This window comes from Saccoglossus kowalevskii, chromosome 12 (assembly GCF_978046115.1).
Source record: "Saccoglossus kowalevskii chromosome 12, keSacKowa6.1, whole genome shotgun sequence".
NCBI lineage: Eukaryota > Metazoa > Hemichordata > Enteropneusta > Harrimaniidae > Saccoglossus > Saccoglossus kowalevskii.
Genome location: NC_140652.1, coordinates 26,671,887 through 26,687,533, shown reverse-complemented (window position 1 = coordinate 26,687,533; position 15,647 = coordinate 26,671,887).

The following is a 15,647-nucleotide window of genomic DNA, read 5'->3' as shown; positions in this document are numbered from 1 at the left end:
ACAGGCACTCTCCTGCTATTGACTTGGCTATACAACTGACACTAGCCCTACAACAGACACTCTTCTACAATTGACCTGGCTATACAACTGACACTAGCCCTACAACAGGCACTCTCCTGCTATTGACCTGGCTATACAACTGACACTAGCCCTACAACAGACACTCTTCTACAATTGACCTGGCTATACAACTGACACTAGCCCTACAACAGGCACTCTCCTACAATTGACCTGGCCATACAACTGACACTAGTCCTACAACAGGCACTCTTCTACAATTGACCTGGCTATACAACTGACACTAGCCCTACAACAGGCACTCTCCTACAATTGACCTGGCCATACAACTGACACTAGCCCTTCAACAAGCACTCTCCTACAATTGACCTGGCCATACAACTGAAAGAGCTCTATATAATTGGCACTGCCCTCCAATTGGCAATGCAATACAGTTGGCAGTGGCCCTTTTTGCACATCCTACAATTTGCAATCTTAAAATTGGTGTGTCCTAGCATTTTGTGATACTGGTTCATATTTGATCACCAAAAAACAAATTCTGTGTGAGATTCAGTGTCTAGATGACACAACTAATATGCTGAAAACTTATCTGCACCCAATGTCAGCGTGCATGGCTTATCAAGGTGAAAGCCAACCCCATCCTAATTACGAGTTGTGATTTGCAGTTTAAATGGAAATCCACTGAGAGATAATTACAGGAAATGGGATAATCACTGAACATTGAAAAGACAAGGCCAAGGATATACACTGCTCATTGCATGGTCAGTAATTGAGTGAGAAATATTATACTTGTTCCATTGACCTTCAAAGGGTGGTTAGGAAGTTGTCAACACACCTGTTCAAATTGTGTCTATAACAATTACTCGGCCGCGAAAGCATTCACTCCTGAGTGTCCTGAATTCAGGAAAGAGTGCAAATGACAATTTTAATTCACCATGTGACAGATTGAGTGAGATATTACATCTTTGAGGGGAAAAAAAATTACGAAATTAGTTGTATTGTTATTGAAAATTTTACAATGAAGAAACAGAAATGGTCACAATAAATATGCACATTTTTATTACAATATTAATTACGTACCACCCAAATTTACACGGTTACAAATTTTAAAGTCAAAATCATCATCATTATCTTCACTGACAAATGTGTTGGATTGTATGCAAACTCTTGATGAAAAGCAATTTCCACCATGATATACAAACGATTTGCATGATTTGACCTGCAACAACGACCTTTGCCTAATGGATCAAGTCTTTTATTAACCAATCAAAATGCTGTGTTGTACCGACGCAATTCTTCGGAAATTCCCGAAGACTTTCTGGTAACACAATGCAGAAGTGAATTGTCAATATTGAAGTACGATCTGTTGGAATTGATTTCGGCGAATAAACGGCATGGTTTTTCAAAAAACTGGTAACTAGCAATTTTTGATAGGTAAACTGAATATGGCATGAAATATTAACCGCATTTTACTTTTATTAACATGGTTTATGCATGGTTACCAAGCACTACGCATTCAAAACATATTCAAGTGGGGGTTGGGCGCTTGACCAGGCATGGGCATAATCATTATAATTATTATACTACTATAGCAAAAATGTTGTAATTGACTAGTTAATCCCATTGAGACTACATAATGCCAGAAAAATCTGAAGAAAGGTTAAAACATTGTCTACACAGGCTACAAGCTTCATAATTTATCCAGGGTCTACACTGGTTAGAGGGTACATGCTTGTTCCTGGGCCCCTGCTGGCTCCAGTGCATATGCTTGTTCATGGGCCCCTGCTGGCTCCAGTGCATATGCTTGTTCATGGGCCCCTGCTGGCTCCAGTGCATATGCTGGTTCCTGGGCCCCTGCTGGCTTCAGGGCATACAGGGCCCATATTATTTACCTCAAGGGCCCATGCTGGCTCCAGCACTCATTTTCATTTTCCACCCAGAATGATTTGCTGTGTTTTGATTTGCTTATTTTAATATGTGTGATTTTTGTATGATTTAATCTCCAAAACGTTCAAAAACATTATACAGTGTACACAATAGCAATTGAGTCACATGATTTTGCATAGCAATACTTCATTTATCAACTTCCTTATGCTCATTCATAATGTATGTACAAGTTCTTTGGCACAAAATCTTTTCTGGGTGATGTTTAATAAATAAATAAATATGAGCTTAAAATGATATACGGTAATAAATGTTTGAGAAAACAGACACTTGTTTTTTTCTTTGCCTGAGGTGAAAGAAATTCATTCATCAGGTATGCACTTAGGCAGAAACAAAGTTACATGATTCAGTCAACCATTAGGTGTCACAAAGAGTATAGTTTACTGTGATTGATTCAAAGTACACACAAATGAAATAGATATCAAGTCAGGCCTATCGATTACATCTAAAAATATCATCTCTTTAATATATATAAACCAGATTCAAAACTAAGAACTTATACATTACTGAAGAAAAATATAAATACTGAACCATACATTAAAATCCTTGATAATAAAGAAAACATTGGTCTATTAGCAAAATTGAGACTAAGTGCTCATAAACTAAACATCGAGATGGGAAGGCACAAAAGACCAAAAATAAAAACAGAAGACAGAAAATGTACTAAATGCAACCTACTTGAGGATGAAATTCATTACATCACAAAATGTGAACTTTACACAGATGAAAGAGAGTTGTTATATTCACATTTTTCAAAGAAAATTAACAATTTTCAACACTGTACAAACAAAGAAAAATTCATTCATATATTGAATACAAACAACAAATATTTACTAACAGAGCTTATCAAATTTATAAAAACAGCAAATACCATTAGAGAAAACCACCTAATGGGTCATTAATATTTTTTTTTTTTCATTATTTCATGTAACTGTATTGTAGTAGATTTTAGATATCTAACTTGTTATGTTTATTTTAACACCTTTATTGCATTTCATAAACCAAAATAGATATGTAATTCATTCTATAAGGTTGTAATAAAGAATTATCTTATCTTATCTTATCTTATATAAATTTAAATTCTTCTGATAATGAAAGTTACAATCCTTTCACATTATATATACCAGTAGTCAACTTTTATTCTGCATTTACAAATTCCAACAAGCTTTAAAATAAAATAGACAATATTTTTTGATAAAAACCTACAAATTATGTGAAATTCTGTCAATAATATTTAATGAATAGTCCAAAATTAACTATAAAATCAGAAATTAAATTCTCAGTTGGAATAAATTAGGAGTTGGGGAAACAGCACAAACTCAACTTCAAAGTAATCCTGAAGAACTAAATTTATAAATTTTGCACATGTAAGAGTACTAGTAATCTTGTTCAGCAGATTCGATCTCAATAACTATCCTAAAGTATATTTGACTTCTGAAAAAAATTACCTCGAATCAGGCTCATTTGAATACTCATTGTACATCCTATTTTCGGAGAGACTATGTTGTTTTGTAGAGTCTTGAAGCAAAAATAAGCTCTGGTGGGAGGAACGATTTGAATGGAAAATGTATGAAATAAAAAAAAAAAAACTGTTGCCAAATTTCATTGAGAATCTTGGGAAGTTTCACAAATATAAAGCTGCAATGTCGAGATTCAAACCCACACTGATCCTGACAAGGAATTTTATTGCTTTCAGGTCTACAACTCTACTCCACTGAACATCAATATTATAAAAACACATTTTATAAAGTAAAATGCTATACTGCGATGACACAAAAACTAATGGATACCTGTCAATAAAAAATTGATTTCCATCACCCGATGAAAAAAAAATGTCTTCTCAGTTTAGTACATTGATGATAATTCAAACGAGAATGAGTTTTCCGCTTAAGAGGTTTGTGACAAACCTACCAATAGATTTCAGATTGCAGGAAATACACTACAATAGCCAACATGTAATTGACCAATATCAAAACAGGTCAACTGTAAAATGTTAAAATTGCAGTCAATTGAGCTCTCATGATTGATAAATTGGTGTCAACTTTGAGTGACCTTCTGAAGTTTGAACAGCTTGGATTGATTGAGAAAAGTACATGAATTATCCCATCTCTGCCATCATTGCTTTTTAACATATTAATATTAACATATTAATTAACTCACAATCATAACTTACATGATTAACCTTTTTGCCACCAGTTCCCTCTTACCATCACAAATTCACAAAATAGCCACTTTTATAGTTGGGACAAAAATAACCAAATTTTTTGAGTAAAAACTGAAAGTTTATGATTCATATTTCCAGAAATATTAAAGACTATAAAAAAAAGTCCAGATGATTTGGGTGAGAAAGTCTGGTGGTGAAAAGGTTAAAGCGAGGGAGTTCTCACCTGTGCACGTGTGGGAATTGAGTCCTTAGCGATGATAACACATGCTAAAAATGCAAAGGCTCATGGGTAGATGCTTGTTTGTAAACAATGACACGCTATGGCCACCTGAAGCATGCGTAGGTGATGACTCCCCCGCTTTAAGATACAGGATACAAATAATCTTAAAGGACGGTGGTCGTCGCACTGCGGCCTGTTTGATATGCGACTCATAGCAACGTACACAACAAGTGCTCGACAACCACCACTCTTTAACTCACAGGAAATGTGTTGTACATGTGTCTGTAGATCATAATTTATTAGTATCTATGGCAACCAGTAAAAGTTATTATATATTTGTATCAATACCTGGAAAACTAGTGTTTCCTGTAAAATACTTTATTTTTGCTTGGAATTAATTTTCGCTATTTTCACTGAATGAATGATTCAGTGAAAATTAAAATCCAGCTAATATACCGGTACCTTTTTTTACATTCAACTTGTTAAAAATCAGTGAAAATAAAACACCCAAAAAAGTCTTTTCAGTGAAAATTAATTCCAGCTATTAAATAAGAATATTTTACAGTATAAACAAGCAGCCAGTCTTATATATGTAATATCAAAGCAATTGGACTTGTAGTTTTTAACAAGAAGTCGAAAATATCACTTTTTATCAAAAATGACAAAAGTATTCACCAAAATTAGAGAATTGAAGATATCATTACAAAATGAACAAACCTAAGAGAGGTCCACCCAAGGTACATACACACCAAGTATCAAAGCATTCAGGCTTGTAGTTTTCAAGAAGAAGTCGAGAAAGTAAAACATTGACACGGACAACGGACGGACAATCACTCATATGATAAGCTCCAGCTTGACAAAGTCAACAGCGGAGCTAAAAATAATGTTGATACAAGTCTGCAGATAAAATTTAATTTTGACAGTATCACGATGAATTTTATTGTTCACTATTTGATTCACATGACTTAAGACTGAATTGAAATGTTGAATGTCTGCTTTAGAATATAAGTACAACTAAAGAAAGTTGACAAAGCAAAGCTGACAGCTTTAGGTACGCAAACAGTAAGTGACACAACACTGTAACATAATACAAGTACGTGGGTCAAATTGAATTAGGCTGCAATTAGAGCTCTTATTCAATTTCACTTGTTTGCAGAATTAATTAAATCTTGGAAAAGTCACCTTTAAAAAAAAATTACACCTAACCAGTGAGAATTTGAAATGAACCATGTACTGAGAAAGAGGAGTTGAACAGCGCAGTTGTCAAGCCACACAAATTAAATATCAATAGTGTACACAGTGAAAGTTCATTCAATGCTGAAATTAGAGAGGTTGACTGTCTACTTGACTGATAATCACTTCTAAACAGTGTGACTCAAACAACCACCAGTTAGACTCTAATATAGCTGCATGAGCAAAAGAATTCATTTTTTATTTATTTTCAATTTCATGCATGAACAAACAAACACACAATCAAGATGTTTGTTTTTTTTCAATTATATGCAAGAACATTTATTTATTTATTTATTATTTATTTTATTTATTTATTTCACCAGTATAAAAACAAATTATTTACATGTTCATGTACGGGACAAAATTATATAGTCTATGGCCCTTAATATTAAATAAAAAAAATTAAGTCGTCATAAAAGTCACAGTAAACAAACAAAAGTAATGAAATAAATAAATTAAATCAACCAGTAAATGCTATATAATCAATCATCACAATGAATGAATGAATGAATGAATGAATGATATTCAAATTATTTTATAAGAGTATTCAAATTTGCATACTTTAAAATGAATATGCTCTATGTACATAATTAAATAACACTCACTTAATGAATAATAACAAACAACTCACTATTCTTTTGTTTTATTTCACTGTTTTTTTTTTTATTACTAATTTGACACATTTTATTTTTGTAAAATTTTATAAGGGATATTATTTTCTATTATTAACATTTTAGGAAAAAATTATGGGGTTTATTTTATGAATGGTGACAAAATTCAATTTTGACCTCAATTTTAATAAGGCTTACACAAGAAAAACTAATTTAAATTAATTGATAACAAAAAGGCTATACAATTTTACATTCAACTTAGAATGAATAAAATTTATATGAAAATGTTGGAAATGTTACTGCCAAATTTGTTTTGATATTACATTGAACTGATTTTATAGTTGTATCTTTAATGTAAACCTTTTCATCACAAATTCACCAAATAGTCTTGTTTATAGTCTGCACTTTCCTTTAGCAGATTGGGACAAAAATAGCCAAATCTTTTGAGTAAAAACTGAAAATTGACTCAAAGTTTGTCTCTTGGATCCAAAATTAGGGTTCATTTCTAGAAATATTGAAGAATATAAGAAAAAAAATTAAGAAAAAAATGTTGACGAGAAAGTCTGGTGGTGAAAAGGTTAATATTTGAGTCAATATTGTATATATACTACAAGGAATATTTAATGGTTTGAATTTCGATTTTTTCAGTGTGTTCTAAATGTTGGTCATCATTTTGGCTTCCCATTTCATTATTTAATCAAATTTCATTTGCTAAATCTTTTTGAATATCTCCCTATCCCAGTTCCACATACAATCTTTTTATGTTTTCTTTTATACCGAGCAGGCCCAAACTGATTTTTTATGAATTCCATTTTAACTGAAGATCCCTACAATATAAATCTTGTTAGAGGGTACTCTGTCGACGAATCCTCAATATTTTGTAACATTCAAGGCCCAATAAAAAACAATATAAATCAAGCCATAGTGCAACTTTAAGAAAGCTAGGTTAAGAGGAAACAGGACTTTTCTGGATAACTATTTAGGAAATCGCAGATGGCATTATGAATAGCACCAACAAGTTTGGTCAGGAAGCTTACAAGTTATGACTCAATATATACATGTGAGTGAACAGACAGATCGATGGACGGATGGATGGACGGACGGATGGACAGACTTATGTATATGTAAGATGGTTGTTTGTACTGATAATTTCAGAGACTGATCATGAAAACAAGTTTTAAAATAATCGGCTTGTAAGTTTTCAAGCTATGACTTAATCGGTGCAAATGAACATACACTACGTGCATAACGTGCCGGGGGATAATAAGAATTACTACTACTATGTTTGTTGTTAAGTTGTGGCACAGTTTCTGTTTGAACTTATTACATGCGTCTGGCAGGGGTCACCATAATTCTTTATTTTTAAAAGTACATGTTGATCAATTACAGGTGCCTGGATTTCTACTGTTGCCCCTCAAGACATCATTAATACTGCCCAATTAATAGCTAGGCTGCATTAGACTATAAAAATATTGAAAAATAATCCATAGGAAGTGTGTCAGCTAAGGGATGTAAGGTAGCCACGGGGGGAGGGGGTATGTGGGTGGTTGGAGGGTGGTGAGCATCCATCAATGTGAAACTAACACTTAAATGGTCATATGCTGAATGTAAATAATGCAATTTTTTATACAGAACAGCCAACATACAGTGCAATTCTTTTGTTCTGTTATTGTTCGAATCCCTGTTCAGTTTTACTACCTCCATGGTTTTATTAATGGGATGTCAGCTAGCAGTGCATGGCTCATTATATACAGGATTTATTAGACAAGGAAATGGGGTGTGATATTCAATAAAGATCTCATGTGAATTGAAGTTGTCATATGCGAACTGTAAAGGAGAGCACAAAATCACAAGATAATCTTACATGTCTAGAAATATTAACGCCAATGAGTGAGCCTGTGAAAGAAATGAACATGTGGCACATGTCAAACTGGAGAAGTCACTCGGACTCGTGTCCTTGTTTAATACTGTAAAATGACTAATTTTCACTGGTTTTAAATTTCACTGATTTATCATTTCAGGCATATTCAGTGGGTTTTAAATTCACGGTTTTATCATTTAGATAATGTGTTGTATGCTCAATTTTACATATTCACTGGGTATTGATTTAGCACATTTTCCAGTCAGCGAAATAAGCAAATTTTAAATTAAAACCCAGTGAAAAATTAACACTTTTACAGTATTTGGAAAGCATTTTTTATTTTCAAATACATGCTCATTACTGTAAACATATTTTCAAGTGTCCACTGCTTTCTGTGAATGATGACTAAATGGTTAAAATACATTTGAATGACAGAAAAAAATTAAAAACAAACATTTTGGTCGGGAAAAATCCTGGTGTTCAAAGAGTAAACTGTAATTTTAAGATATACTCTAAACATTCAAGTTGATCATCCATTACACTGCCTAATTTATCTTAAATGTATGGCAGTAACTTTAACTTGTTCTAATGGGATCACCCAAAGATGTGTCTAGAATTATGAACAAGTGTAGATCAGTTTATAAGGATAGGTCAGATTGTACTTGTAAATGTTAACATCCAATTTAGATGATGATAGGGATGGAGCATTAGAGCTTGGGAGGGGGGGGGGGCGTGTTTTTTTTTACTATTCAAATTCCTAATTTAATTTTTTTTACACAGAATATGTTTACATTATTTATTTTTTTTACAAAATCCAACTTCTATTATTATTTTTCCAGGATACATAGTTACGCATTGCCTATATAAACTAACAACTTTGGTGTTGTTTTTTTCCAGTCACCTCTCTCAATTTTTTTTTTTTTATTGAAAGTATTGTTGTGATTATTTTTTTTTAAAGATTATTTTAATATCTAAATTTTTATTTTTTGAATTGTGACCACCCCTCCCAAAATCTAATGGTCCATCCCTTATTTAAACAAATTACCTGTTACACAGATTCATTTATTTATTTCACTTGTTGCTTGTGCATTACATCATAGCACATAGACATCATAGATTGGCTCAGCCATAGTAATTGTATTTTTTAAGAAGACTAAAGAAATAAACTCACAGACATGCACTCATAGAGGTCAAGATAGTCTTGTTTGTGTTTTTCCAGCGTAATAGATTAAATCGCCACTGTCGCGGTGAAAATGTTTGATGCAAATATGTGATGCAAGCTTGATGGAAAGACAGTATATGCGTGAGCTGACGTACACTCAATGTGCCACACAAACGTGATAGATATGCGACACCGATGTGATTTGCACAACCGTCTTGTGATAAATGAGCAATGGAAATGTGAAAATAATGACAGATTATCGAAAAGCCATACAGTATAATGCACAACATATAATAACTTATAAATCTATAATAACTATATAATAGTATTATGCGCAACTATATACATATTTTAAATAATATTTTTATGTTCAAAATAAATAAAATTATATATTCATCATTATAATCTTTCATACAATCATGAAAAACTCTTTAAGGACACCTGTTGATGCCGGGTTTTTTTCTCATTCAAAATAAATATCAATAAGGGCGCATGTCGCATACGACTTATTTACCACTTCCGTGTCACTGAGAATGTTCTAGAACCGTACTATGTCTTGGTGGAATATTCTAGATTTTTTTTTAGAAACTGGTTGAATAGGTATTAGAACACTGTAGGAGGCAATAGAAGGTAATGGAACATTCTAGAAATTTATAGTAAATTCCAGACTCATTATGTATGCTGATGTAATGGTCTATTTATAGACAGTGTGGGTATATATAGGGGAGTTGTTCAGCACTGAGTTCAGATCGGAGATCTCGTTGAATTGTATTGGAGTTTTAATAAGTATCTAGTTATTGGAGTAGTGGAGTTTTACCGCGTTAGTGTACTTGATGTTTGCAGAGTATAATAATACCAATACCAGTTGAAACCTCATCTGTTGGCTCCGTGTTCGTATTTTATCATCGCTGCCAGGGAAGTCTTTCTGTTACTGTTTCCATTTTGGTATTTGAACCATCACACCTGTACTATACCAATTACGGTAATATTACGTTGCGTGTGACAGCGCAGCGCCCTGATACTCTCGGCTGGCGCCCTCTTACTGAATTGCCGATTGAACGTTCAAGTCCGAAATATATGTGTGTGCTCCCTCTTGTTCATTTTTTCTAGAAAAACCCCTGAAGGTCATAATTATTAAATTCCAGCCCTGACAGCAGTCATTGCCATGGACATCACTAAATAAAACACTATTTTAAAAGTAGAGCCTTAGATATGTGTATTACGGGAGACTGACTGTAACCAACATTACAAAATGATTTATGAGTTTACAACATATATTTCCGCCTAGTAAATTACAAGGCTTTGTAAAACATAAAAAATTCATAAGACTATATGCATACAAAGAAGTAATTTAATTTTACAAATACCTCTTGACAATACTTTGAGATGCCATGTTGCCATGACAAATGATACATTCTGTTTTTACATAAGGATATCTACTGGATTCAGTTCTTTTGTCAAACTACAATTTCATGTCACGATTATCTTAAAACATATCCTGTTTTGCTTTTTTTAAGAAAATTGAATTATTATTTTTTTCTAAATTGAGCACAAAACCTGTGATATTTTGTTTCAGATTGTAATATATGCATTGTGCATTGCCATAACGCTGCTAGCTGCAATTGGTGGCCTTTCTTTTTTAACAACACAATGGTGGGCGCAGTAAGATTTGGTAACATTATGTATCTGAAAGCTTTACGCATTGGTGGAATTCGATAGCATTACTTGTATGTATCTCAAAAATATACACATTGATGGCAGTCAGGGGATTTGGTAACATTATGGAAAGCTTTACACATTTGTAGTACCGGTAATATCAGGGTTCAGTAAGCTGCACACATTAGTGGCAGCGATGGATTGGGTAACATTATGTATCTGAAAGCTTTACTCTACTATTAGTCAGTGTTAGAAGAATTTAAAACCTCAAGTGACGCACAATGCAAATGAATTTGTGTAGTACTTAAGGTGAAAGGAGAGTCAATAATAGATCTATTATATACATGTTTGTGACTACATATACAAACAACTTACATTATAGGGAGTAAAAAAAATTAACTATGCATATAAAACACCCACTTTATTTTCTGAAAATTTGTTTTACAAAATGTATAAACTTCATTTTTTTATTTGTATTTTTCATATAAATTTGAAAAAAATTGAAAATGTATGATGCAGCACAAATTTTAACTGATATCACAAAAAACATGTCATTATTTTTTATCAAAATTATTTCTATTATATATAATTCTATAATATAATCTACACACACTTTTTGAATGTGTGTCCAAAACAGTTTATTTACCTATTATGCAGCAATTTTGAGTTTTGCTATTGCAGAAAATACATACAATAATTTACAAACCACTTTTAACAGACCTAAAACATAAACATAAATGGATTTGTTTTTGAATCTCTATTCTCTCCTGTCATCACAATGATACCGGGGGTAGTAGGGAATATATTAACACTATCTATTTGAGGGGCAAGAACCAGTCTCCTTGCTTTCTTATATTCAGGAAAATCTTGGTGACTATTTGTGGATCTTATTTATTTTGTGAGACTGGCAAAATTTTACATTTCTTACAATTTGCAATTTAGCAAATTTAAAAAGACTTACATTTCTGATTTTGTAATAATTGTTAACCTTTTCAACCACCAGACTTTCTCACCAAACCTATTCTGGCATTTTTTTCATATTCTTCAATATTTCCGGAAAGGAACCCTAATTTTAGAGCCAACAGGCAAAATTTGTGTCAATTTTTAGTTTTTACTGAAGAAATGTGGCTATTTTTATCCCAATCTTCTGAAGGAAAGGGCAGACTATAAATGGGATTATTTTGTAAATTTGTGATGAAAAGAGGAAACAGGTGGCAAAAAGGTTAATCATGTAGGTTATGATGTTGATTTACTGTGAAGTCATTTGATTTTCACTGCTTAGAACTTTAACAATTTAATCATTTAATGGTGTTTGGGAGGAAAAACTTTCAAATTCTTGACATACATTCTTGTCTTTAGGCCAGTGAAATGTATACAATTTCATGATTTTTACTTTTGTGAAAATAAAAAGTGATTTATAGTCCTTCTGGCCAATGCAATTACATGCAGTATTAATGTGACGTTAAAAACATAGACTGTCAGCTTCAACGAAAAATCTGTCAAGTTGAAACCATCCAAGATGTTTTTAAATAAAGTCCTAGGGAAATTTTTGTAAAAATTGACAATCGTTTTTTTAAATCATGCTGTCATGTCGTCTTGGCAATCACATGTACATCCTAGCTAATACGGAATCTAAAATAAACTTTTTTTTTCACCCCAAAACACTTAATGAATAACTAATAGCTAATTTAAAAATCAAAATTTCCTTAGAGTAGGTTGCTAGGGTGTTTGAAACATTAAACAAACAAACAAACAAACACTGCTCCATGATGTTTGCCTTTTGAGAGGATAGATATTCCCATATCACTATAGCAACAAGCACAGAGTTTTCTCCCAAATTACACTGCTTGGGATGAAATCATTCTCTTAATAACATGGAAATTCATGGAATTGTTACAAAATGAAAACATTATTATAACAGTAGCACAGTTCATAAGTAAAAGCTTTGAAGACAAGAAGCAGGGTCTTACTTGACATCTTAATGCCCGCTGTCAATTTAGTAATTTCATATTAGTTAGTATTTTAGAGATTTTGTATTATTTAGTGATTGTATTTGTTATTTAATATATTGTTTTTTATATATATTTTTCTTTTTGTACTTTGTGACCATTTTCTTTCCCTCCGGGTATTGTGTAAGAGTCAATAAGTAAATAAATAAATAAATAGTAGCTGCTACACTTTTTTTTACATATGATGGCCAATATCAGCTTCCAAGTAGAAGATTGATACATTGTAGCCAAAACAAGAAGCCAAAAAACGTGTTTGAAACATGTTAAAAATCTGTTTATTTTATACCAGGGATAATGTCAAAATCTACATATTTGAAACCTGTTATTCAACGTGGAAAAAGCCATTCATTCAAAAAAATATATATATTTCAATTACATTTCTAGGTGATCCATTATAATTGATTTTTAACAAGAAAGTACAACAGTTTACAGAATTTATTTTCAACACATATCAATTCCATGTTAATTCATATTCAGAGTTACTTTTGTCTACAATTGAAATGGTAACTGTCTTTGTCCATATTAAAGGGCGGTAGTCATCACACCTCGCATGTGCGACATTTGTGTTGATAAACATTGATTTTCCCACAATCCAATGCGCTCTTCAAATGGAAATCACAAGTATGAGGTTTGACCAGGGCGCAGCTTGCACTGATTACCGCCGATGACTCCTTCGATACGTTTCAATCACCTAAAAAATACCTAATTAAAGCATGGTAACGTCTCAGTTTGTACTCGTTGATCTGCACAACCCATATATCACACGCATGCGTGGCGCGACGACTACCGCGATTTAAACTTGAATTACACTGATACAATTCTTCTAATCATCTAGTCCAAATGAGTTAAAAAATTTAAAATGTGGTTTTCTACGTTTATTGTCACACTGCACAATCATTATAATACAAGTATTTATTAAAAACTCTTTTATTTTTATTTTTACCAGCATCGAAAAGATGGCACTTTTTAACATATTTACAATCAGTGTTTAAAAATGCATTTGAGGAAAACGGATAAAAAGACATTGTCATTTGGAAAGGGTATGACTAAATGTACATGTATATAGAATAATATAGCGGCCCCTTGCTAAGTCGCAGGTGTCGGGATCCAAGCAAAAACCGTGACTTATCGAGGGTCGCGACTTACCGAGGGGCCTCATGAAAAGGGGGGATCGTGTATTGAAAATATATAAAGAGCACATTAACACCCATGGGTTTATTTATTAAAACACATCACGATCACAATTAATAAATACACAAGTTAATTAATTGAAAGGTTAGAAACATATTAACAAATTTTATGTTGTATCATCACACCCTTGTGATTGTTGTATTTTGTCTATGCTTCCACCCCACATAGAAAAATAATCGTATATTGATTGTAAAAGTTTTGATGAACATATTGATTTTATAAAAGGTCATATCGTAACCTTTTCCTTTAAAAATTCAAATATTCATCTATTCATCGTTGCCAGATGTTGCAGCAAAAACTGATACCAAGACAAGACATTTTATCTATGTTGCTCAATTTCAAAGTAGAAGATTGGTTTCATTGGTTCAAGTTAAGTTCATTTTTCCACTTCACTAGTTGAATATTAAAGTGGGAGGGTCATCATCATGTGTGCACGCGCGGGAATTGAGTACCAAGCGATGATAACAACACACGCTAACAATGCAAAGACTCATTTGTCGATGCTTGTAACAATAACACGCTACAACCATCTGACGCAAATCGTAAAGTCAGAGCATTATTTTCTATAGCTTCCAAAAAACTTGACCAAGATCTTATAAGCAACAAGCAATGGGAAATTATATCCATGAATATCAACATCACCCCCAAGAAAATGTGAAAATTTATTTTGGTAGAGAAATTGGAATTCCCAGCGTGTTAATAACTCTAATATGCAAGACAACTTATTAAGTCTTTGAATTCTAATTTTGCTACAAAGTTAGATTTTTTTTGTGTTTTATTACATTTTGTGATTATAAAAATTAGACAAAGTGTGTAAATTTTGTAACAAATAGCTTAATCTTGAGATATGCTGGCAAAGGAGTGTATATTTATTATTTTAATTTTTTATTTCTTCATTTTTTATTAAATAGACATATTTTGACAATTGCTATTATGTATTGTTGAAAGTGGAAACAACAGGTTACAATTTTGTAAAAGCTGACAAAAATGTAGCACTTGATGTTAAAAGATTAAGTATTTTCGAAAGGCTTCTGACAGGTGTTTGAGAGATATGCAAATGATGATGCAACGTGCCCTGAAAGACAATATATCGTATCACCAATGCACATAGATTTCTGTGACGCAGCTACCTGTAGTTATGTATCATGGAACTTTCCTTATCTTCAACACAGTGCAATTCTAATACATTGAAACCCATCTCATCACATGCTTATTCCCTTCAACATTCACTCAATGCAAAATCATACATTGAAAAATTATCTTGCAATTTTTAAATGAATATTCACATCTATTAACAAAATAAGTTTAAAAACAAAACAACATTTGTGTTTGTGTCATCAGAAATCACCAACATTCACATACAATCTTCATGTTTTTCATGTCCCCATGAAAATCCATGAGTCAAACTTAGCCTGTTTATACAGTTTATACAGCATTCATTTGAGACATGTATTCAGTGTTTATACAGGATTTAGTTTAGACATGTATTCAGTTCATGCAGGATTCAGTTTAGACATGTATTCAGTTCATACAGGATTCAGTTGAGACATGTATTCAGTTCATACAGGATTCAGTTGA